Below are 25,500 nucleotides of genomic sequence, written 5' to 3'. Positions count from 1 at the left end.
GGTTTTGTCTCCTGTTGCGGTTTTCGTGCATGGTGCGAAACTGAAAGGATGCTTATGTCTACGAACTCGGTGAATTGTCGAGCAGCTAGTTATGCATCGGCATCGAATATAACGGCTGCTGTGTTGAATTACACTTTCAAGGGCGCTTTGCATACGCTCATTGCTTTGGACATGCCTGTGCATTTGCTAATATGAGTTGGCGTGTCAGAGTTATGTCATATGAATAGCTAAATCAGCCTTCCATTGGGGGTTACAGGCGTAATGTGTGCATTTTGCTATTGCATGGCAGATCAAAATGTGTTTATCGCTTGAATACTTTTAGTAGAGAAATAAAATATCAAAATAAAATGTTGCTTTAATTCCGTGTTACCAGTCTGTCGTACACAGAAAAATAGGTTCGTGTAATAAACTAATAACTGTGGTTTAACTGCAACTTTTACATGCCTTCAAGAATCTAAAATGCTAGATTTCAAACTGCAGCAGTAGACGGGTCTGTCAAAAATGAACTCCATTGTGCACCTCATACATGAAAATAAGTTCATGCCTTTTAGTAGGCTTAGATGCAGGCCGCAGTGAAGTTTCTTGTTAGTATTGAAATGTGGGTAAGCTTTCCGTAACAAGCCTTGTTGCCCTTTTTATAGGCACATCTATATATCCATTGAACTGAAGGACAATATTTTCATCCCTACTGAGCATCATGTTTGCAGCTATAATCCTCAAATTACGGCTTCAGCAGTGGTACAACCAGGGATGGTGCGGGGGGCACACTGGGCACGTGCTTAGGATGTGCCACAAGTGGTGTTTGCGATACACCAGGCTCATGACAGACCTATGATGTCTGAAAATGACTAATATTCCATTCATTAGCAGTAGTATTTTAACATTCGTGCCGAACGGGGATGAACTGTCCGTTATTTCTTTTTTGTGTAAATCTAAAATTGAAGTTAATTTAGCAGTTGACTGTTGCAGTCATTTGGATGTTTTGCATGCATTTCACTAAGAATACTAAAAGCTAAGACTTTCTTTTATTACCATGGCCTTGACTGTTTTGATGTTGTTTTGCACCATGCCCTTGTGTTGACTTTTGCATATGATATTTGTCAGGCAGCCGCTTTATCTAACTCAAGAAGGCAGCTGCAAGGACACGAGGATGTGAAAGAGCCAGTGAAGTGCGACTTCACGTAGTGCAGAGGAGCCAATGCCAAAAAATCAAAATACATTGGCATGCAATTTGGACAAGAAAACTAGTATGTGGGTATATTGGTTGTACCATTTGACCACATGTAAACAAAATCAAGATACAGCATGTTACAGCAAGATGAAAATTCTCATGTGCTCCAGGCAGTCATCTTAACATGGTATATTTATGTAATGTCTCCGATTGGAAAGTCAAATCAAGTATGTTCTCTGGAGACAAACACATCGCAGCAAGTGTCATTGAAAAGTTAGAAATGTGTTTTAAAAAGCTGATTAGTTCTTAGAAGTGATTGCTTTTTGTCTTGCCTCTCAACAGATACATCCATGTGATAAAAGATAGTGGTACAATGAAATTGCATATTTGCTTAGTGACGTGATACATACTTGCAATGAGCACGGTGCCTGTGTTTACTATAAAAAGCAACAGCCCATGCTTGGTTAGGTTAGGCCCACTACAACATGCAGGCATGGGTGATTGGCGCTTTTTTTATTTCTGTGTCGTAAGGTTTATTTACGTGCGTATAGGTGCCATGGCACGCAGTATGGCTAGTACAAAAAAAGGGGGGGGGCAGATATATTTAGCTCACTCTACACGACACAGGGCTAAGGAAATCTGTGTTCAGCAACTATGTTAAATGCCATGTACGTAAATGTTACAACGCTACTCATTCGAAGCGCGCACAGGTGCATATTGAAGAAAAGTTTTCCAGGGTACATAATTTAGTGCGAAATTTACACTAATTTTGCTCTAACCACAAGACATAATAATTTGAATATACTGCACGGAAAAACCTAGAGCGAATTAAGTTGTTTGTCAGCTTCGAATGTATACATATAGTCTTTCCTATGCATTAGGTTTTTCGCGTAATGCATTACCAGTTGACAGCCTATCTCATATGTACTCTGTTTACATTACCGTTGTTTATTAGTTTAGTCATTTGTTTTGCAACTTATGAAATGCCGGTGTATATATATTTTCAACATTTGACATAACCCTGTATGTTTTGTAGGGACAACCCAGGACGTGCATTTCTGAGCACCCAGTCAACTGCCAGAAGTGACTCGAACACAGGCCACCAGTAAGTGGACGTCAGTTACAATTTCACATTATGCAGTTGGCTGCTGCCTTGTACTGAGGCTTTTTTTTTAATGAGATGGTGGTGTCGTTCTAATGTACATTTTGACCACAAAGGTGCGATCATGTCTCACAGAGGCATATATGGTTGCTATTTTCTGCAAGGGTCGTGTTCTCGTGTTCGTGAAGCTTTTGTGTTTGGCAGTATTGTCGCCCAATGAGTCGGATATAAACACTAACTCATTACTGCCCGGAAGTAGTTGCGAGAAACGCAATATATTATGGCGCTGTAAAGTTATTTCATTAATTCGAAGGAAAATTTTGCAGCAGGAAAAATGATTGCTTTTCCATGTAAACATGTCTTTTTCAAACAAGTTATTTAACCAAACTGTGGATGCGTGAAATTCATGACTTATGAATAGATTTAAATTCATCCTTTAGTAATGCTTCTAAAAGAGACTAGAAATAGCATGTGACTACCTCTCCAATCAGCAGATCATACACTTACAGTCATAAGTGGTAGTTCCATGCACTTTCGCACTCTATATAACCTTTCCTTTCAGCAGCATTGGAACTTGCGGCTGCGTTTTCAGAAGGAGGAGTGCACTTGGCACTGTATATGTATGTGTGAATTTGGTTTTCTTTGTATGTGTCGGCTCACTGGCACAAACAGTGCAAAAATCAGTTGTACCATGAGGCTTACGACGCCTTCTGCTGCTAGAAATGTGGCACTTCATATTTTATAGTACTGCATGACATTTAAATCAAAGCTAGCACATAAAATGATCAAGAAAACTAACCGCTGTTATAGCTGTTTTCCTGAAAGAAAGCTTGTCTTTTATGGACTGTGTTAATCTGAGCTCTCCACCGATGTTTTAGTAGTATTATCCCTTAGTGAGTGAGAGATTGGGTGCAATTATTCGTGTTAGTATTTAAATGGTGTCCTAATTATGTGTATTTGTTCCAACAAAGTTGTCTAGATTACTTTATTGTGTAGTGTAAAGCTTATGAAACCATCAGCAACTAGTGGGTTGCTAATATGCATATCCATTCTTCACTATACAGGTGGCACTCGGCTGTACCACTGCAGTGCTGCGGAAATTGCCAGCACCAGCGGCTTCGCAACAGCTGTTTCACAGCATGTCGGCATGTGCTAATCTATTGTTTTGTTGGGATGGGTTAGTGTTATGGACCACTGCTACTCTGTATTGTGACAGATCCATATGATAAGTGATGTAATGGGCAGAGCGAAAACATGTGAATGTTTTACTATGGTACATAAAAAGGCTCTCCTTTTCATCACTGGGGCAGGGGAGAAGCGCGTGCAGGCACTCCTGATTGTACACATATTTCAAAACATGACAGAGACATATATATATATATATATATATATATAACATATATAAAAATACAAATAAACTAAAATCAGGGACATTCCATCTTTCATTGTGCATTCACTTGTACAGCGCAAAAATACAACACAGACCAGAGAAGCCCGCATGTTAACAGGTTTGATACACAGAATAATTGAACAGATTTGATACTTCAGGTGTGTTATTTTACATAAGGGGGAAAGGAAAGGGGATAAAACCAGAAAAAAGAGTGGAGTGGAAAAGAAAGGAATCGTGCCAAAAAGCATGAGAAACATTGTGCAGCCAGGATCGCCAGCAGGACATCTAAAAAGCACTCTGATAAAATTACATACAGGGCAACCTTACGCATTGTTTGTTTCAGTCAACTCGGATCACATGCAGCCATTACTCCAATCAAGTTGTTTCCGTATGTCATGAGGGAATGATGCGGGCCCAAAACTGTTTAGAGCTGAAGAATTATGTTCCATGCTTGCCTCAGTACCTGCTTTGTATCATATTGTTATCAGCTGCTTATGTTAGGGACAAAAAGTAAGAGTACGAGCTTTTTCCTAATTCGCCCTTCCACACAACATGTCTTTTTGACTATATTTACATGCAGATGATCCATAGATGAAAAATATTCAGTACAGTAGAATCTCATTACCAGATGCACTTGGTTGTAAGAGACATCTGAAAATGGTTTGGTTGGTTTTCCAATGTTTGCCACGTTAACAACAATGTACACAAGAGTCACCTTTGTTACTAACGACTTTTTAAGTATTCACTACTTCGAAGGGACACAACCCAGACACATTCACTTTATGCACCCTGTGTGCTCCGAAGGGCGTAAAGATCATGCAATCCTCACACAGGTCAATTGCGCATGTCTCTTTAGCATGAACTAGAAAAGGAGGGCAACGAGGACAGTGCAGGGCAGAAAGTGTCGACAATTGAAGCTGATGAGCGTCCAAGAGCACCTCAGAGGCACTGCGAGCAACAAGACTTGCAAAGTGAAGTGTTTAACTTCCAGTAGTTAGGAAGGAAGCTGGCACAATTTAGAGTAACTAAAAAGCTGTGAATGTCTTCTTTAAATAGCCCCTAAACCACCGAGGTTGAAATTTAGTTGCGGTGTTGCAGTTATACATGTTAAGGCAGCGAACACGTAACCACGAGAATTTTTTGAAATGGTGCAGTAATAGTGGAGCTACGTGTTTGATTATTGAAAAGTAGTCCCCGCCCATTTTACTCTTTGATCTGGTACACGCCATCTGGACAGTATCGTCTTTTCCTCGCCTAGTAAACCTCCAAATGTTACGGGAAAGGCCATCACCAACGAGCTCTGTTGCTGTCGCACAGGCCCGTCATCCTGCGAGGGGTGGCGCTAATGACCTTGCCAATACAATGGAACTGTATGGTGACTCTAGTTAAAGAGCCTCATAGGAAGACCCTTCTGCTGGCGTTTCTGTTCTTTGCCCCCATTGCCTGCCCCCAATGGCATCGCGAGCAACGCGACGAGGAAGAAGGAATGTGTATTCGCTTGCAGACCTTGCCGGCAGTCGTACACTTTCGTTCGACCAATCGACAGCACCGGAAACTGGTGACATCATCAGAGACAGCCTGGTGGTGTCAGGGCAAACTGGGGGGTGCAGGATAGGTCCAGAGAGGCGCACGGGGTCGTTTTCGTCATATTGTGGTGCTCCCACAGTGCTACGCACTGTGGCGTTTGGCGTCGTCAATTGTCACGGCATTCTGATTTTGATGCGCATGTTTACTTGAAATGTTCAATAAATGTCAAGAAGTGGTTTAAGGGCCCTTTAAGCCACGCTGAGCAATTATTCCTTCAGATATATCTAAACATACTTTAGTGATGATGCATTACATCTTATTACGTTAACTCAGACTCGAATCTCGAGATCGTTTGGGCCGCCTGTCTAACCCGTTCTACAAAGGTGCTCATTGGTGCCTGTTACTGTCCTCCTGATCCACTTCAAACCTTTGCCGCCGACCTTCGTAACAGTATTACTACTGCAATTAAGGCCTGCCCAGCGGATATAATTTCTCTATTAGGGGATTTCAATTTTCCACACATTGATTGAGCAAAGCTAACCCCTACCTGTCGAGTGTCATTAAATTTCATTACTTTAACCCTAGATTTCAACTTCACCCAGATTGTCAACGAACCCACTCGTGGTCCCAACATCTTAGATTTAGTACTGACAACCAACCCTGAAACAGTACAGCAAATAACATACTTGGATGGTTTTAGCGACTACAATCTACTCCAATTAACGCTTAATATTCCGTTACCATATACGGTATAGTAAAAAAAACAATTCGGAACTATAACAAGGGTGAGTACGCTACTATTAATGCTGACCTAGACCTTTTTTTCAACAATGCACTTCTCCCTTCCTTTTACAGTAGAACAGTCGAGGAAAACTGGGTACTCTTTCGAGACAAATTACAGTCATTAGTAAACCAGTATATCTCATTAATCAAAATATCCAATGATAAATTGAACCCATGGTTCACCTGTTTTCTTCGCCGTCTTCGAAACAAAAAGAAACGCTTATACACTAGCGCTAAATGATTTAACACCCCATCGGCTTGGGAAAAATACAGTCAATGTTTAAAAAACTACAACTGCGCGTTATCCGCTTCTAAAGATAAATATTTTTCACATGACCTTCCATCTCTTCTCAAATCCAACCCTAAAAAGTTCTGGCAAATTGTCTCTCCGAACCGCGACAGTAATCACATTTTTTTTTACATGATAGCGACCATGTGACCCTTCCAGACAATGAGTGTCCTTCATGCTTCAACACATATTTTTCATCTATATTTAGTACTGAAGATCACTCCACCCTACCTGACCTTCCCGATTTAGACTATCAGTACATGACACCCATCGACATTACTATCGACGGCATTGTATCTCTTATAAACAACCTTAAGTTATCTAATTCTTGTGGCGTCGATGAGATTAATTCCAAAATACTAAAGAACACTGTTATGACTTCTAGCAAAATACTATATCACATTTTCAAACAGTCACTAACTTCAGGAACGCTCCCGTCAGCTTGGAAGACTGCCAAAGTTGTTCCCATATTCAAAAACGGTGACAGATACTCACCAGATAACTACCGGCCAATTTCGCTCATGTCTATTTGTTGTAAAATGCTCGAAAATATAATAGCTTCTCATATATACAACCATCTGGAATCAAACAACTTTTTTTTCACTAATCAGCACGGGTTCAGGAAGGGTTTGTCATGTGAGACACAGCTTTTAGAATTCACGACTGACCTGCATTTACACATGGACCATAATGTACAGATTGACAGCATATTCCTTGACTTTTCCAAGGCGTTTGATCGCGTAGCCCATTGCCGCCTAATTTCAAAGTTAAATGCACTAAGATTGGATTCACTGACACTAACTTGGCTCCGGAACTTTCTTTCTAATCGCCGACAATTTACTATCGTTAACAACCTTTCTTCGCCCCTTTCCTATGTCACTTCCGGCGTGCCACAAGGTAGCGTTCTTGGGCCGCTACTATTCCTAATATACATTAACGATCTTCCTAATAACTTAACATCCCTTGTGCGAATATTCGCAGTTAACTGCATTATTTACCGCCCTATAACCAGCCCCGATGACCACCTCATTCTTCAAAACGACCTTCATCTCATATTCGAATGGCCTAACACTTGGTTAATGAATCTTAATTCGTCTAAATGAAAAGTAATGTTTTTCACCCGTAAACACTCTATCTCTTCCTTCCAATATAACGTAAATAATAAGCCAATTTCTGTAGCTACTTCCTACAAACACTTAGGCATTAATCTCGCACCAAACCTTTCCTGGGCCCATCACATTACTACTATATGTGCTAATGCTTCAAAATCACTGGGGTACTTACGCCGAAATCTATGTAATTCGCGCTCTAACATCCGCAAGCTAGCTTATCAGACGTTTGTTCGCCCCCAGCTCGAACTTGCCTCCCCAATCTGGTCACCCCATCATAACAACCTAATTAGCTTATTAGAATCAATTCAAAATAGGGCCGCCAAGTTTATCTCGCGTAACTACACTTACAATTCTAGCATCTCACAAATAAAACTTGAAATTTCACTTCAGCCACTAAGTACTCGACGCGATTTTGCACTCATATCATTATTTCACAAGTACGTTTATGCGGATAGAAAATCTTCTTTACGGCTTGAAGTCGCACCTTTCACATCCCACAGATTACATAATCACCTCAGCTTCACACGTATCTACGGGAACACGCATGCATTCAACTGGTCGGCGCTTCCTCGTGCCATTCGATTGTGGAACGCTCTTCCTGATTTCATCGTCTCCGAACCTAATCCCGATAAATTCCGCCAGCTCATCATTTCATATTCCACAGTGCAACTGCAATAAAGTGCACAACGCTTTTTTCCTTTTTTCCAGTTACGTGCTCTCTTGTTTATGAGCTCATTTCGCTTATTATTCTTGTATTGTTTAGTATTTGTACTAGAGTGGCAACATTATTTTTCATTGTATATAATAAAGAAACTGTATCGTTTGTTTTTTTCTAATATGTATACTCCAGACCTTGTTATGTTGTACAATGCTTTTTCCACTTGTATAAGATAGGCATATATTTTTTCACTGTCAATTAATAATGTATGTCTATTATGTTTTTATATGTTTTATATACTCTGTTAATCTTATTGTAACGCCCCCCTTACCCAATGCCTCATACGAGGCCTGTAAGGACATTGTTAAATAAATAAATAAATAAATAAGATAAGGTGATCTAGTCTGGCTCCTCAGCGTTTTAAAATTTTGGTTTCGAGAGACATGTTTCCTGTGCCTCTTGAGAATCTCTTCTAATGAGGCTTAACTATAATGTACGCACACAATTGTGTAACTCCTCCTGCAAGTGTTATTCCTTAAGCCTGGTCACTGATGTGCAAATCTTGTGGTTAAGTTTTGATGTCCGTACTTTTTAGAGCTATGTTTATTAATTCAGGCCGTTCTTACTGGTTCTTCGGTGCAGGAGACAATGCCTACGAAATTATTGGCCCTGATGACGAGAGCCCTCAAGGGGCAAACGACATCTCTGTTGCAGAAGTGAGCCCGATACCACCAGAAGTTACCATGACAGGTGCCACGGCAGCAATAGATACAGAGACGGCCGTGTCTACTGCAGCTGCAACAGTGTACGAGGCAAGCAGCAGTGTGTCAGCATCAGCAGCAGTGTCAGAAGGAACCGCACCAGGCCTGGTAGAGCAACGTGTGCTATCATTGTGACTTTTTTTGTAATGCATACAACTCATTTGCTCAACATACAAAAGCTTTTCTCCACGACTGTGAGCCAGTGTTCTTGTGCAGCAAGTGCAAGACTAAGTTGGGTGTTATAACACAGTACAAGCATCACTTTAAGATATGCAAACATATTACAGTTGTTGCCTCCCCAGCCAGCCCACATAGCGACAACAACGTGGAACACATGGTGGGACACACCTCTTCCCCATTAGAAGATAGTAGAGACTGTCAGTGTTGTTGCTAGATTAACTGGTCTTTCTTGGCAACTAGAAGGACAATACAGGTGTCATAAGATTGTTGTGTATGTTGTTGTTGAAGAGGTAAAAAAGAAGTTTGATGCAGCTGAAGTGCCAACTGATATTGAGCAAATCAAAAACAACCACCTGAGAAAGCAACACTATCGAAATTTGGGTATCTATGTGCCGCCAACTCTGTTAAATATGGCATAGGACAGAAGTGTGATGAAAATCACACAGACACTGCTGTTCCATCACTGGTAACAGTGAGCACTGACTTGTAGGGCTAGAGAGTCAACTGAAACGAACATTATGGCATAGTGTCATACTCCCATGTGACCACTTTCCATGTTATTTTGCATGATACAGCTCAACCTCCAGAAACGAGACTGCAACTTGTCTGTAAAAAGCTTTCACAAAAAAATTATTCACAACACTATTAACACAGCAGTATCTTCTCTTTTTGTGGGTTCGAGGCTCCCGGGTGTCGATTAATGCAAAAATTGCGGAAAGAAAGAACATGTGTCGTACTTACACCTTTTTAACAAGTACGAGGGGGACAGAACTTTTCTAGTCGTGCATCTTCATCATACTATCAAGTTTTAAATTGCCTTTTATTATTATTATTACCAGTATTATCTGAGTGCATTGTATGCATTTAGCAGGTGTAAAATCAGGTCAGTTGGATCGGATGCCTTATCTGCAAGAGAGGCCTATATTCAAGAAATTTGAATTAAAATGGGCACGTTAGAGATGCAGTCTTTCAGCACTTTATTGCGTGTGGTTTCAGCATTGCTCAATACTTTTGTGGATGGCAGTTTCAACCAGCACACCACTGCACTTTGGCACGGTCACGTGTCTTCATACGGGTGTTTACCATTTGTGTTCATCTGTTTGTGTATTCATAGAGCAAGTTTTTAATGTATTTTTTCCGCATTCTTGTGCTTACACTAAGAATGTATAAGGCAGTTACAAAATGGGCGTCACTATAACGAACTGTTCTATTGAGCTTACACTTGCAAATAATAGTGTTCAGATGGCCGCACATCTATGTAGGTGCACCGATAGCTTTGGGTATTTTCTCATGTTTGTAACTAGCTTATATAAGCTAGTTACAAGATGTATGTCACTAAGCATTGTGATATTCTTTAAAGAACTGCTTGGTTGGTTTTACACTTGTGAATTAGTATTGACGCGGTGGTATTTCCATGTAGGCGCACTGCTAGCTTTCTGTGTGCTCACGTGTTTGTATTAAGCTTTTACAAGGGAGTTACAGCTTGTACGTCACTAAGCGCTGTGATATTTTTAAAGAACTGCTTTGTTGGTTTTACACCTGTGAGCAATAGTACTCGGTTGGCACTAGTCGTTTGTAGGTACACAGAGACCATTTGTATATTTTATGCTCATCTAAAGCAGTTACAAAATGTATGTCACTAATCACTGTGATATTTGTTGAAGAATTGCTATGATGGTTTTACACATGTGAATAATAATGGTCAGGACACAGTACTTGCGACGTATAGTTGAATTTATACAGTGCCAACTCATGGGCTGTATACGTACGAAAAGAAGTGTATGTCATTATATTGTTGTGATTATTACTGTTTCGATTTTATTTAATTTTAATAACATTTTTTCTTGTATCTATTGAGGTATGGCAATTTGTCATGCAACCAAACTGGGGACCTGAACTTGTACATACAAATAAACAGCTAATTTAAGAGTATACTGCTCATATTCGGCGAAACCAGTTTAACAAATCTTGTACTACAATGCTGGAAAAATTACAGAGCTGACACGGATGTACAGAAAGACTTCTGCACTGGCTGAAGGACTGCCCCACGCTGGAGTTGCTAATGTTGCGTTTATTGGAGTAGAACAGTAAGTGCACTTCTATTAAAAATGGGACAGTCAATGCAGAAACATAAAGCAGACGAGCAGATGTGGCACATTTTTTTCAGGGCCCTCCATGCCTACTACTGCATTTCTAGACTTGCTGTGCTCTTCGTATAAGCCCCTGTTCAGCCAAGGTTTTTTACTCCATGACAGTTGTTCTACTTGGTTCGTAGCAGTAGTGAAGAAAAAAATGCAATGGTTTTCAAGAACTGTCGAGGCCCCGACACAGTAACTTCAAGGACCTCGTGCGATTTTTTGCAGGATCGCTACAAACCCTGGATTCTAGCACCTAAATAATTTTACAAGCTCATTTTGGCATGGAGTTCGGAAATTCATGCTTTTTAGCCAATGCTGCACTATCTCTGTATATTTAAGCCACGAGAGCGCAACCATTTTTGAGTAAAGCAAAATACTGAAAGCTTGTAATACCACTGTTTTTCTATGGAGCTTCGTATTGCCTAGTTAAGTTTACGAATGTGCCTGGTTTTGGTGGGCGTTTCTTCGACATTTTCTGTGAGAAGTAGATGACTAACCCCCGTATTCAGAAATGTATCTTTATACAAAGCTCATGCTTGACTTTATATAAACGACGCTTGGTGCGAACGTCCCCCAGACGCTCACTGCCTTCCTTTTGGTGCGTTCACGACTTGCGTCATTTAGATCAAGTCAAGCATGGGCTTCAAGTTATGATGCATTTCTGAATATGAGGGTAAGCGTGTGCAAATCCGGGCAACGCATTGTGCCATTGACACTGAGAGGAAGCGGGAAAAACGAAGTTAACGCCCTATGCTCCTAAACTTTCGCCTACCTGGGGTGTGCGTGTATTGTGCAAGAAGGAACAGTGCAAACACCAGGACGAATAAAAGCATGAACCACACCAGTGCTTCGTGGTGTGGTCCAAGTTTTTGCGTCGTCCTTGCGTTGCGCTGTTTCTTCTAAAATGCTCAACCAACTAGCCGGCAAGTCCATCCTGTGCATATATATTGAACACACGTATGAATGTAGATGGTCTTCGAAGCTTTTAGAACGAGCACTGCCACAGGATACGAGCAGTGCACGCGTAACAAGTGGACACATTAGTCATTTAAAGGGACACTTAATGTTACTATTAATTCAACGTGGACTGTCTAAATACCACCCCAGAAACCTCGAAACGCTTGTTTCGTGCCAAAGAGAGACTTATTTTAAGAGAAAATGCGTTTTGAAGCGTCCGTGTACCTCTAGCGCAGTTTAAATCGCCCGCCCTCCGATCGAGGAGAACCGACATCACGGTCTCATAGTGACGTTGCGCCGTCGGTGAGTGGAACGGCGTCCACAGACGGCGCTACGGCTTTTTTGCGCAAAACGCGAACGCGCGGCCAGAAACGGAGCCAAGACAGAGCCAATAGCAGAGCGAAAGCGGCAGCATGGCGGCAGTATGATGGCTAGCGGAACGAGAACCGCACGACCGTAAGCTGGTACCTCATTCTATGACGCGAACTTCGACGCTCGTCGCGATGGACCCTGACAACGACACATCGGCTCGCGATGCTGGGCTCAACTTCAGCGATTTGAGCACTGACGAGCGCGACCTGCTGCTGAGGGCTCGCGCTGCCGGCGTCGTTGCGTATTACGACGGCGCCCTCGACACCGGCTCTCCGGAGCTGGAAAGCATCGAGGGGAGCAGCGATGCGACCTCGGGCGAAGAAGACAGTATGGACATGCCGTCGCGACTTTCGAGCATAGACTGGTACGTACAGATGCTTGTTATTACGTGCTGCATCGGTCGCTTAGAAACGTTACCTGCAATTCGCAAAGCGCAGTTAAATCTAATCGAAACCTGCTCGTTTTCTCCTTCGCGGCCAGCTATGACGCGGCGTGTCATTTTCGTGTTTTAACAATTGAAAGCATTTCAGGGCCAAGCCCTAAACAAGCACGGTGCCTGTAGCTTCGTGTAGGATGGACCTATGAGTCGAGCTGTCAACAGTGCCGGACACAACATTGCGAATTGCGTGTTGTATAATCTGTACCGGCTTCTGGTTCATGCATTGCTGTTACTTTTACATTACACATTACAGGCGCGAATGTGGACACTGCCAGGTGCTCGCAAACTTCCTCGAGCACGAGTGTATGTGCTGTCGCGAGATGGGTGCACCCGTAGGTCTCGCCCAACCGCAGGGTTGCATCACGGAACATCCAGACTTCAATGTTCTGTGTCTGAACGTTGCCGTGCTCCGTATGGCCTACCTGGAACTTCGTTCATGGGGGCATACCATGGACGATGAAATGGACAAGTAAGTTCTTGTTCTTGCACAGCTTTCTTTGGACCAATGAAATAAACGTGCATCGCTAAAACACATAGCTTATTAAACAAGCAAACACGTCAACTTTTTTAAATGCTGTTCGCCTACTCGGGTTGTTTTGGAAGGGACAAACAGAGAACATGAAGTGTTTCTTTCAGTATGTTAACAGAATTAGTTTGCAAACACAGCAAGGTCAAGACTTCCAGTCGACAATTGTTGGCATCAGAAATGAAAATTTTTGCACATCAAATCTCTAGGTGTGTGTAGGGCAGGAGAGCATACATCAGGCACGTACCCAAGGAGGGGCCCGCGGGGGGTTGCCCCCCTTTCTCCTCCCGGCCACGCCTAAAGCACCGCCAAATCAATCTTGAGACTTGCCAGCTATTCCGTGTATTACAGTATTGTTATGGCCAAGGCATAGAAGCGATCCCTGATCAAGTCAAGGGAAAGGTAAAAGTCACTGAACTGAGGGCGTGAAATAGACCGATATTCTCCCACCTAAAGAATGGCGGAATGTTTTCGCCTTTCTCATTATTTCGATGTTTGTTTCAAAATCTGAACGTGCTGCCATTAGAAAGGCCCCATTGATATATTTTCAACGATCTACATTTCCTAGTCATCCCTAAAAATTTCAAAATTTGAATCAAACCTTGCAATAACTCTTGAACCCGTAAGCAATGTGAATGTCACCCGTTACCTCGTCTGGTTTTTCCCTTAAATGTAGAGTATTTTTCGTGGAAAAGTGGCAACGGGAAAAAAGAGTTGCAAGAATGGAAAAAATTAAGCCGTTGTTTATGAAAATATTTATGGATGAAAATCTTTTTATTTAAAAAGGAAGTAGAGAAAATGCCGCCAGAAGTAAAGAATGATTCCGTGCGTTTTGAATTGCTCTTCTACAGTTATCAGTCAAGCCGCCCGACGTAGGCACTTATTTGCTGTGCCTATGTGGGCGCTTTTCTAACCTTCCACGGCGTGCCTCATAATCAGAAAGTGGATTTGGCACATGAAAACCCCATAATAATAACCTTCCACGGTGGGCGCAGTACGTCTACAGCCATAGCGTCCTGCGCTCCTCACGGTTGTATGGGACTAGCGGCCACGCATCATTACGCAACTTCCCAAATAACACTAGGAGTCGGTTTTGACATAGAGTTTCGAACAATAAGTAACTCTGGTGCTTCAATCGTTGAGCCACCATGGAAATGATAGGAAGTACACGTATTTGTCTGATCTTCGTGCTTGTGGATTTGTTTATCACACCTTGTATGCATTCATTGTCATAAATTTCAAAGCAATGTATACTTTTCCAAGAGCAGAAGACGCTACAAACGCAAACAATCACTGCTAATTGCAACGGTTCAGCTTGTCGAGGTGGCCATATCGAAACGCACCTAGCATCTCAAAGTACTGGCGTGCCCGCAATAAATTCATAAGGGCGTTGTCACGTGTCGATGCGGACCACCGCAGCATAATGATTTCAGTATCGGACGTCTATGCCTAGCGGTCCTGTGTTTGAATCCTGCGGTCGGACAATTTCAATAATGTTTGTTTATTTAATTATTTACTGTGCGGTACATTGTTGAAAATGACGAGTTTGCAAAGCCGTATGAAGCCGAAAGAATGAAGTTTAGGCAAATCCGTGTACTTCCCATAATTGCCATGCTGGCTCAACTGCTCCCATTGCAGCTCCCTTAGTCACTACCCTCAGAGTTCTATCTAGTAATTATTGTATGAAACTCCAGGGGCCTTAATACTTCACTTGGTAGAGCAGGAAACGAGGGACCTAAAAGAACTGCGATTGTTCTGCAAACACATCTTTCACTATAATTCATCCAGAGCTACTTAGAAAAACACTACTAGAAATCTTCATTTTGCTTGTTCTTGGCAGTGCCCTTTCTGTGCCTCTTTCCTGCGTGAGTCAATGTGATGTGGTTCCTTGTTTGCTTGCCAATTAAAGCAGAGGTGTATACCGCAGGCGTACTTGTCAGATGCACCTTGTTTCTTTTCCATTTTGTGGGCTTGCTACGCGCCTTTAAGTGAGCGATGGAAAATTTTAAAGTTTGTACTAGTAAAAGTAGACCCGCCCCCGATTTTGCATAGAAACCTTGGGTGTTCCCCCCCTAGCAGAAAAAAAATTCCGGGTATGTGCCTGGCATACATATAGTTTGATCAAGCTGATGCTCATCCAGGAGGCCGCAGGTACCACCGGGGAGACGTCTATAGTTTTTTGTTGCAAAGTTGATCTTCCAAATGAATCCAAATATGTTTCTGATGCTCTTAATGCAATTCATATTGCATACAGTTGTTACGCCCAGATTTTTACTCCTCTGGTGCACCTAATGTCAGCATTGGTTAAGAAACAGCTGCACATCAAAGCATTGTCTCATTTGTAATGGTCATGCGCACTGTTTTATTAACATTATTTGCCATAGTGGCCTCATCACACACTTTGTAATTGTCAAGGGTTCACTCAGGAATACTTAGTCGGTTTCTCTGTAGGCATCATTTTTCTATTTTTTTAGCCAGCCTTCTCATTGTGCCACTAAGCCTCTTGATGCACACATACTGCATGACATATCCCAACAGCAAAGCTAATAGATGTTGAAACAGCTGTTTGGCAAAACACTTTGTTTATTCATGCAGTGATAGAAGCAGTTCAGGATGGTTAGGAATTTAGAAGGAATCCAACAAACAGCAGATAAGTCTAGATAAGTCTGTATTTATTTACAAGGACTATGGATCTATAATGACTGCTACATATTAAAAATGACAGAATGCTAGATATACAAAAAAATACAAATGGACAGTTGAGTATGCTCATTCATAAAGTAATGCAGCAAAAGAGGTCAAGGTTTATGCGTACAAAATATCTTTGGGTTGAAAGTGGCAAAATGGGTGGCAACAAGATGTAGCGGATGGGTAGAAGAATAGTTCGTGTTTTTAAAAAATTACTAATACACATGGTTGACATGGATGGATTCACTGACACCAACATGAACCTCCTAATAGAACTATGAGCAACACATTTATGTTATAGTAAACATACAAACAATGAAAAACTGATATCACATTGGATTTGTACACTGGCTGTTGACTGCTACCTAATGTTGAAGTAAAGTTATGGCACATTATGTAACGTAATATGGGAGCAGGGAACTAGCCACTTAAAAAGACATTATAAATGTATTTACATTGAAGATGGAGCAGTTTTATGAGAAAAAAATTGTAGGGAGAGAGCACCCCCTTCTAGGCTTGTGAAGTAAAGCCACTACAGTCCAGCTGGCTGACGAATAGATCTACAACTGTGCTTGTTTACTTTCAGTGCCTGGTGGGCACTCATTTAACATGGGATGCAAGTTTAACTGAGGCCACAAAACTTGTATTAATAATATCAATAAAAGAATGCTTGGGGGCCATAGCCTGCACCCTCTTCCACAGAGGCTACTCACAGCATCAATCCATCCAACCAAGTGAAGTGCCTTCAATTCACTCAATGTTTCTATGCGAGTGTGTAATAATTGTTTTGTATTTTTTTTTCTTTACAGAAGGTACCGGTACACAGCGTACAGGCAATTTGTGCGCTGGCTGTGGGGGCGGCTTCGAAAAGGCGAACGTTTTGTGTTGCCATCGTGTGCTGTCGCGAAAATTCGGGTGACGTTTCCCACAGAAACGCCCACAGGATTCAAGTACCCGGAGTCTTAGAGGGAAAGAAAATTGTGGAAGCAGTGCAGTGTCATCGATAAATAGCAGTGCACATTTGAGTTCCTCATCAGATATCGAAAAATGTTCTGCATACCTGTCAGCAGGTGTCACTAGTCACAAGGTTGTCGGTTTTTTAAAGCTAAAGTGCTGAGCAGTAAAACATTCTGTATTCTTGTTGATGATGTGTTTCGTCACTGAAGACATAATGGAAAAGTTAGTGATGACTAGAATGCCAGCGATATGGCAGAGTATGAAGAATCATGTGTGCATGTTTAACTCTTTCCTTACCAGGACTTAGGAAATCAAGCAATTTGACATATTGTTTACACGTTTCATCAGAACAGGAATTAACAATGTTCTCTCCTGTCTGGCTGTTTCTTTTGTTTTGGCATTTTTTTGTAAAGCGACACAACAAAGTAATTTCTTACAACCACACTAAGGGTGCACTCGCTCAAAGTGAAGCTAGATTTGCCCGTCTAACTAGCATACAAGCTAACATTTTTGTATCGTATGGGTAGCGGCTAGTGCTTTTTGGAATGAAATGATCACTTTGAAAATGAGCACATTGTTAACGGTCAGGGAACAGTCAAGAAAATGTGTGATGCCGATCTGTGCACTGCATCAGAACTTGAGGAACCGTGCTTTGTGTGCAGCTACAAGGTCTCTCTTGGGCACTCTTTGGTCATCCCGAGATGAGAATGCAGCTGGAACACTTTCCTCTACTTGTGCAAGTGCTTTGGAGAATTTTTCATACTCTCCGCACAGCTCCATCACTTTCTTGTGCAGGTCTTTCACATAGTCTAAAAAAAAGAAAAGTTCAACAGATTATTGTATTTCTTCCCTTTCATATTTGCACACACCTAAAAGGGGGGACGTCCTAAGGCATATACAAACACTCCATATACTAGAGTTCATCTAGGAATAAGGTTACCATCAATTTCACAAACAGACATTGTTTAATCTCATAAAAATTAACATCATTGGAAAAGTGAAACTTTACTTTATTTTTCTACATAATCGCCATCTTTTTTCTACGCATTTTTGCAGACTGCTCCAATTTTCGTACCCCAATGTCATAGACCTCCGCCGCCAGCCCGTTGAGGAAGCGTTTCACCTCTTTGACTTCATCGTTGCTCCGGAAGCATTGGCCATTCATATGTTCCACGTTATGTATCGCGGAGTGTCTGTCATTGCACCCTTTCAGTGACACATCTCTATGATCTACAGCTTTTGGCAGTACATGGCAATCTTGAGCAAAATTCCACTGATCTGGCAAAATGTCTTCATTGGACAGACTGCCATGAAGGTTAAGAAAATTTCTGTGAAAAACAGCTGTCACAGTCACTTCACTCTCCATTGCAAGAGATATCGATGCTTTTGGTAGACAGTACAGGAGGACTAAAACATTCCCTTTTTTACAAACATTACTGCATAACATATTGCAATAGTAGGCAAAGCATAGCACAGCAAGTATTTTCAAATTGACTTGCCAAATGTGGGAGCTGTCTTCAGTGCACATGCTGTTGAGGTACCTTGCCTCACCTTGGAGGACTTTATACGCCACTGTTCTGCACCATCACAGCTCCTTCCTTGCTCTCGCTGGTAGTTCTCATTGAAATGAAGCGCAGCAATCAGTGTGCTAGAAAATTATTTTGTCTCAGCATTAATAATCCACTGCAGTTTCATTGCTAGAACATTAGTTTATGCAAACTCACCAGGCCTCCATGCCTTCATATGTGAATGCAGTTGACTTTGGAGCAAAACCATTTAGAACACTGTGGAAGGACTCCAAACTGTATGTCTGAACAGATGGTGACAACTGGCGGATGTCTTTCAGCAACAGTGGTGCTGCCACAATGCGCTCAATTTGCTTGTAGGCTGGAGAGTCTGACAAGAAAGGGAAATATAAATACAGCTCTTTCATGCACTTTATCTTGGTGCTCTTTGGTTATTTATGCCTACCAGCAGTGAGCCATCGCATGTGGCGGGATTGTCCATGAAGACAGCGGGGGTACAGGCCACCATGTCCTTCATGTCTGTTCTTAATGTGGTTCAGCATGCTACTCCATGCTGCCACCAGCATGTCCCCGTTGCCACCGCAAGCGCATGCACACCAGTACAGGTGGTTGGTGATGGCTTGAGTCCATTCTGTAATGGCACTGCATCCAGCCCTTCGGGAAGCTGCAGTCAGCTTTTTCCTGATGCCTGCAACAAGGCAACAGCACAATACACTATTGCTCCATGTCAGGTGGATCTGCATTTTGCGTACCATAAGCCTCGTAAGGATATAGCAGCACTGGTATGCATTGTATAAACCAAGGTTGCAAGCAAACTCATTAAAGGAATCATGTGCCTGAGAATCTAACCAAGGCTGATACAGCTTGAATACTTAAGAGGTATGAACAGAGGAGCCATGAGGGCAGTTAATAGCCTACCGCGATAAAAGCCATACCACTCCTTCAAAATCTCAAATCAACTTCCTGTAGGAGCTGAGCGAACAATGTGCACACAACAGGCATGTAGTAGTATTTATTTGTCGACTAGTTCAGTTTCGGGAAATTTTAATATGGTGTAAAGAACAACGCAGACAAATGGGCCAAGTGCTGAATGAGAAGTACGACTTTTTACAAAGCACAATTGTTCCTCCTTATCTGAAATCCTTTTCTGGTGAAATTTGACACGCTAAAGAATTTATGCTTCGTACTGAAATTTTTTTCATCACCAGGGTTAGCCATGATCATGATCGCATGACAAGTGTATGACGACACTCATGAGACATGGACGATGAAATTATGAATAATGATGCCGATGGAATGATGAAGGCAGTACAACGAAAGTATCATGATCACGATGGGGTGACGAAAGCAGTATAATGAGCACATTACGACAAACGTGGCCATGTTGCAATAACCATCACAGCAGCGGCATAATAGTGATTTTATGAATTTCCTTTTCTTAGCGCACCTATCCACTGAACAATCCATTATACAATGGCATGTACATTCAGTAAGTGCACTAGGTGACGCACAGGCCATCTGTTGAAAGCGAACAACATGAATTTCTTCGTACCCTTTGCAACAAGCCACACATCGAAGTGATGATCGATGTCCGGACGTTGCAGCCGCATGTGCTTCTTAATTCCCGAGTGGCGGTCCATAGTCAATGAGCCCACAGTCACGCCTTGCTCAGAAAGAAATTTGAGACCTCTTACGAGGCCCTCTTTTTCCATTTGGGCACTTGCCTGCACTTGTTCACTCTGCAAAACAGGAATGCACGGAAAACACCGCTGGTATTGATATGATCATCAGCCTGGCTAGGCCCACTGCAGGGCGAAGGCCTCTCCTATGCTTCGCCCACCCCGGTCATGTACTAATTGTGGCCATGTTGTCCCTCCAAACTTCTTAATCCCATCCGCCCACCTAACTTTCTGCTGCCTCCTGCTTTGCAGTCCTTGGAGTCCCCTTTCTTATGGATTAAGATTACGTTGGCGTCCTTCGAAGATTCTGGTACACTTGAGGTCATGAGGCATTGCGTATACAGGGTGGCCACTTTTTGTAGAACAATCTGCCCACCAACCTTCAATAAATCTACTGTTACCTTATCCTCTTGAGCTGCCTTCCCCTTTGCATAGCTCCCAAGGCTTTCTTTACTTCTTCTGGCGTTACTTGTGGGATTTCAAATTACTCTAGACTATTCTCTCTTCCATTATCATCGTGGGTGCCACTGGTACTGTATAAATCTGTATAGAACTCCTCAGCCACTTGAGCTATCTCATCCATATTAGTAATGATATTGCCGGCTTTGTCTCTTAATGCATACATCTTATTCTTGCCTATTCCTAGTTTCTTCTTCACTGCTTTTAGGCTTCCTCCATTCTTGAGAGCATCTTCAATTCTATCCATATTACACTTCCTTATGTCTGCTGTCTTTCGCTTGTTGATTAACTTGGAAAGTTCTGCTAGTTCTTTTCTAGCTGTAGGGTTAGAGGCTTTCATACATTGGTGTTTCTTATTCAGTGCCTGGTATTTCAGGTATTAATATACAGCCTGAAAAATTTAATCGTAGCAATACCCAGTTCAGAAATCTCGAAAGAAGGACCACCTCTTTACTGCGATGCGCCACTGAATGGCTCGGATTGCATGTCAACGTTGCATGCCATATTTTAGTTGGCTGGGGTAAATGTTGCTTGCATAATAAGACCTATCATGAAAGCATCTGTACTGCTTTTTGCTTGACTTACCTCCTCCACTTGAACTTGCTCTGTATGTATGATTTTTCTCTTTTCAGGGCACAGGAAGGAGTATGAGAGGAACTTGGCGCTGTGGCCAGGGGAATCACATCGCCCATCCCCGCAAAGCTGCAGGCTGGTATCGCTGAGCTCTGTCAGCAACGTTTTCTGATGCTCATCTCAGACCTGTAAGGAATTCACGAGTAGAGTTCAAGCACAAAAGTGGAACAGGGGACAGAGAGATTTGCTAAAAGAATTCACGCTGTTAATGAGCATGGGAAGGTTAAAACTGCGCAAAAAAACAAATACAAGTAGAAGGAACACACAATACACCATGAGTGCAGACTTGTGTATTCCTTTGCTTCCCCTAGTTTGTACATGCAGTTTTAACCTTCCTTTAAGTGTGAACCAACTAGTTAGCAAGAAAGTTCTAATGAGTGCGCTTCACAGTGATTCAAAATGTGACTGGAGACGAGGACATAAATAGATGCTTGAAAGAACGGAACATTGGGCAAGTTGGTTGCATTCATAGTAACGGGCAGGTCGAACGATGAGGACAAACAACTGCGCAGGACGAGCACTGAACTCCAACTGCATTTTTATTCACAGAAATTGCTTGTTTTAATAGAAAAGAAGATACGTGAACCCAGCTATGACACGACGATAACGACAGTAGAAAGGGATACAAACCTTGAGGATAACGCAGACTTATAAATGCAACAAAACTGATCAGGTACATTAAAAAGTGACACACTAGTTAAAAATCATTGCTTGTCAAAAACTATGCAAGGTTAATTGCTTTCTAAATGTGATGCCGATGTCTGCCTGATGCACGCGATTCCTTTTTTATGTATGTGCTATACCTCGACTAGTTCACATGCCAATTTTTAGTGATGCTGATGTGATTTTGCAAATCAGAGGACCCACAAGCTGGCAGAGGCATGCAACATAAAGAAAAGAGGAATCATGCGTGTCAGCCAGACATCAATATCTGTTTTACAATCCAAAGTAACCTTGTCGCACACGGACTGGTCAGGTGCATAGTTTTTGAGAACGTGATTTTCAACTAGTCTCACATTTTCATGCACCTGGTGTCCACACATAAGTTATTTATATCTTTAAATCCATGTTGTCCTTGCGGTTTGTTTCCGTCTTTTTGTTCATCTTGTATAATAGCTGGATTTCGTTCTTGTATAATGGCTGGGTTTACTAACTTTTTGTTTGTATTCAAACAGGCGTTTTTTGGAATTAAATGTAGTTATATTGGGGATCATTCCGCACAGTTTGTTGTCCTCATCGTTTGTGCTGCACATTACCATAAGTCGACAAGCAGAGAAGGCCAGCCTGTGACATTACATTGAGGCGGTCTATTACAAACGATAGTGTAAATGCATTGTACACTGGAAACAAAGGGATAATGAAGTGCAGCACAGATTAATTAAGCACCAGTGAAAACATGACTTGCTATTGCCTGCACAGCATGCCCATAATCGTCGAAGACAACATTTATATCTGCAGTAATGAGATAGGTGGATTGCTCATTCACAGTGTGCCTTCCCACACTATCTGGGCTTCTTCAAACAAATATTGCACCACACAGGCATGACAACGATTCACTAAAATGCTTAGTTCATCATTGTGCACATTGGTATTGTGCTCATGCAGGGAGTCATTTAAACATAATGCATCTGCTGCCTGGCAACACATTTGCATTTTTTTTGTGTTGCATTGGAAATATAGTGTTTATGTGGGATGGAAGGTAACTATTTGCACTCCTACATGCTGTTCGAAATTTTTTTTAAGGCAGGAAGCCAGATGCATGTAGGGTGTTAGTAATACCTTGTCATACTTGCAAGTTACCCTTTCCGCCTAACAGCCAGAAACATAAGCTTGTCATGTTTTTATTGGTGTTTTATCTATGCTGGACTTCAATTCTTTGTTTCTAGCATACGGCATGTACACGTGTAGCACATGTATAATACAGAGACCCATCAGAAAGGCAGTGCCTGTCCTCGCCTACTCATTGATTTTTGTTCTTGTCCCAAGTAGTGCAGTTACATTTTCAATTATGCAGGACAAATTTGCTGAATTTCTGACGTTACGAAGTTACATTCTTCAGCCATACTCATCTGAGCCACCAATGCATTACATTAGCTTACACAGTACTACCAGGACCAGTTTTCACCGAATAGCCTTATGAAAAAAATATATCCTTTGGCTGAAGGAAACGCTTTCTAGCAACAACCAACACTTACAATTTTTTTCAGTTACATTCCTGGCAGCAATAGAAGAAAGGAAAAAAATTGATGTTGGTTCCCTCGGCGTGGAATGCCAAAGTCTGTAAAAGCTGTAATGTCAGCGATATAGAGGTTCTGAATAAAATGAAAATGGCAATCCAATTTACTGTTCTTTCATTACTGATGCAATGAACTGCACAACATCATAATAATGTATGTTCACATTGGTGAAAGTAATACGCAACCATTCGTTGGAACACTGGACCCAACCAGATCGACGACACAAGCGATTACATAAATGGGACCAAGAAATGAAATTTCGTATGCCTCACAAGTTCAAAAAAGCCACACAAGCATGGTGCACCGGATTCGCCATGGTGTCGCATTCACCAACTGTTATAGACATACGATAGGTGCCAGTGATACTAGCCCAAACTGAATACTGCGCGGCGCCAGAAACACTTGAACATACATTTTGCGTGTGTCCCACGTACACGCAACAGCGACAGCAAATGGTCTCTTCCATTGCATCGATCCATAAGAAATCGCTATCAGACGAGTTTCTTTTAGGTCCTTGGCCTAATGCAAACAGCGCAGCCCTGGTAACAAGTGCCGCCAAGCCACTGAGCTGGAGGCACGGCTTTAGAGATGCCACAACTCTGTGAATTTGTCTATACGCATCTCTTCTTTATACCATCATCACTCATCAGTCCTTTTCCTCCCCGTCCCTTCTCCCCAGTGTAGAGTAGCAGGCCAGAGCAAGTTATAGCTGAGGCCGACCTCTCTGCCTTTCTGTAAATAAATTTCTCTCTCTCTCTCTCTTGGTGAAAGTAAGCACAGAACTAATACTCAGAAGAACTTCAGTTTGGCCTAGTTGGTATTTACTGCAAATCATATTGACCGCAAAAAAGAGTTGCCGCCTGTGCTGTTTATGTGTTTTCTTCCTCTGTCCCCGTCTTTTTTTCGGTCAATATGATTTGCACTAATACTCAGGTTCGAAATAAAGTGCCTTTTGAGCATATTTGAATGGTGCCAGAGGTACTGCAGGATGGCATTATGAAAAGTAGAAGCTGTGCATTTACCGTGGTGACTGAAGGAAGAAGGTATGCCTTCTGGTAATTGAAGAAAGCCTGGTCGCTCATGACTTGCACACCCATCAGCCGCATCATCCTGAGAGCACTAGTAGGACTTGAGCCGGAAAAAAGCAGAGCCGTTGCCGGGTCGATGTTGCCCCTCGGCTTGGTTCCAACAAGTGGCTGGCTGGACCACGTATGCACATGTGCGTGTGGACATTCAGTTTCTACTGTAATGCGTGTGCCAGTGTAAAACAGCATCACTGTGCATGAAGCTGATAAACAAGTGCGGCACTGACTCAGAAGGGTGACCAGGCAGGTGCTGTGGGCAAGGCAGTAGTCCTTCCGGTTTGCATGCGCATCTTCGTCGCTTCTGGAAAAGGAAGTGCTCACTGTCAGGTTTCACAAATATATGCATTTGACAATACACACTGTTTACACCATGATTAATAAATTGCCTCACTATATCTGGGAGGTACTGTTCCATAAATTGTGCTGCACCAATTACTCCAGGAAACACTTCTTGTGATGACACTCATAATAGAAAGCGCTAGAAATAATTTTGTGAAAGTTTTATCCTGATTGTGAGGGTTTTTTCCTTATAAATTCTAACAGTAATCTTCAACCTTGCTCTCTAATTTGTGTTGATTAAAGTTGCAAAAAACACTGTCCAAAGTCAAGCTCCAAGTCTTATGGCATTTGAGCTCTTTTTTGCAAAGGGGAATGGTTCTAAGAAACGGAATTAGTGTCGGGAGTTGCTACTTCATCTCTTTATCATTGCATGCCACTATTATTGAGCATTGGTTCCTATGTAGTAAAATATGAGTCCTGCTCACTCATCAGCTAATGTTGCATCCAAGGTACAAGTCGAGTTGTCTGGCTCATATGTCGTGTCATGCCTGT

General features: G+C 42.0%; 1 pseudogene; it reads right to left on the bottom strand.

Moving 5' to 3' along the window:
• Nucleotides 1–18,770: 18,770 nt before the first annotated feature.
• LOC139052973 (uncharacterized) lies at nucleotides 18,771–24,858 on the bottom strand (annotated as a pseudogene).
• Nucleotides 24,859–25,500: the final 642 nt, after the last annotated feature.

This window comes from Dermacentor albipictus, unplaced genomic scaffold (assembly GCF_038994185.2).
Source record: "Dermacentor albipictus isolate Rhodes 1998 colony unplaced genomic scaffold, USDA_Dalb.pri_finalv2 scaffold_48, whole genome shotgun sequence".
NCBI lineage: Eukaryota > Metazoa > Arthropoda > Arachnida > Ixodida > Ixodidae > Dermacentor > Dermacentor albipictus.
Note: the sequence above shows the minus strand (reverse complement) of the source record. Positions and strands in the feature narration are given on the sequence as shown.